We start from the raw sequence: 1,045 nt of genomic DNA, 5'->3' as shown, positions 1-1,045 counted from the left end.
TCCGTCCGGGGAGGGCGGAATGCCCGCCACAACCCCGGGCGTGGGCTACACGAGCTGGCCGCCCGAGATACCGTCTACATCATCGGTTGGACGTGCTTGGGTGGACACTAACACCACTGCCAGTTGAGGGACCTCACCCCACTCGGTAATGGTAAACCAGCTCAGGTATCGGGGGATCGCCAAGCCCCTAGGTACCCTTGGGTACCCCCCTGCGGGAAGCCGGAAGTACTGTCTAATTGTAAGTTGAGAAAAAGTAGTTCCTTATGCAAAAATGAATAATAAATGTAGAACAAAATTTGTTCATCTAAGGCAGAGGCGCTTAACTTCTTGCTCACGAGCAAATTTCCCCTCCCGAGGTTCCCCTACTATGCGACTGAGATAGTCTCGCTCGAGTTGCGTCGCGGTGGGAGTCCTCCCACCACAACTCCAGCGACTGCCGTTGGTTTATGTTACACATTCTGAGTTTTCGTACCGCATAGTGGGGGAACCTCGGGAGGGGAAATTTGCTCGTGAGCAAGAAGTTAAGCGACTCTGATCTAAGGTTTAGTTTTTGAGAAAATTAGGATTGAAATTTCGTTGCGTATGATTGCACAAGGGCACCAGTTTTAACAATTCCTTAATGGATGTAATAAAATATTGTCGATGAAATGTTGTCTTTGTGGTTTCTTGAACCTAGTAACTCGGAAATGTCGCGTGGACATTGTATGAAAACATTGTATGTCATTCGACGAACCGTATTTTACACTTAAATAGCTATGTAAGTGTAAACATATGCAACGGATTTTCAAACTGAATTTTCTCAAAAACTAAGCTTCGGATGAAAAAATTTTATTCTTCATTTTTTATTTATTTTTGCAGAAGGAATCACCTCCTGCCTGCTTGTACAATACTTTCGGTTACACTCTGTATATGAGCCGTTTATTTTGATAGTGGTGTAAGTCTATTTTTAAAAAAGTCGAGAGTATGCATGAATTGCACGTAAAACATGTTGTTAAATCTTACCATGAAATATCATAGACCAAAATATTTTAAAAATATTTATATG

At 42.8% G+C, this 1,045-nt stretch overlaps 1 protein-coding gene across 1 annotated transcript in view; it reads right to left on the bottom strand.

Moving 5' to 3' along the window:
- Window positions 1-1,045, bottom strand: part of LOC108574009 (dynein beta chain, ciliary-like) — a 40,968-nt gene that overhangs the window by 1,981 nt on the left and 37,942 nt on the right.

Source organism: Habropoda laboriosa, unplaced genomic scaffold (assembly GCF_001263275.1).
Source record: "Habropoda laboriosa isolate 0110345459 unplaced genomic scaffold, ASM126327v1 scaffold200, whole genome shotgun sequence".
Taxonomy (NCBI): domain Eukaryota; kingdom Metazoa; phylum Arthropoda; class Insecta; order Hymenoptera; family Apidae; genus Habropoda; species Habropoda laboriosa.
This window is presented reverse-complemented; position numbering and strand designations above follow the sequence as displayed.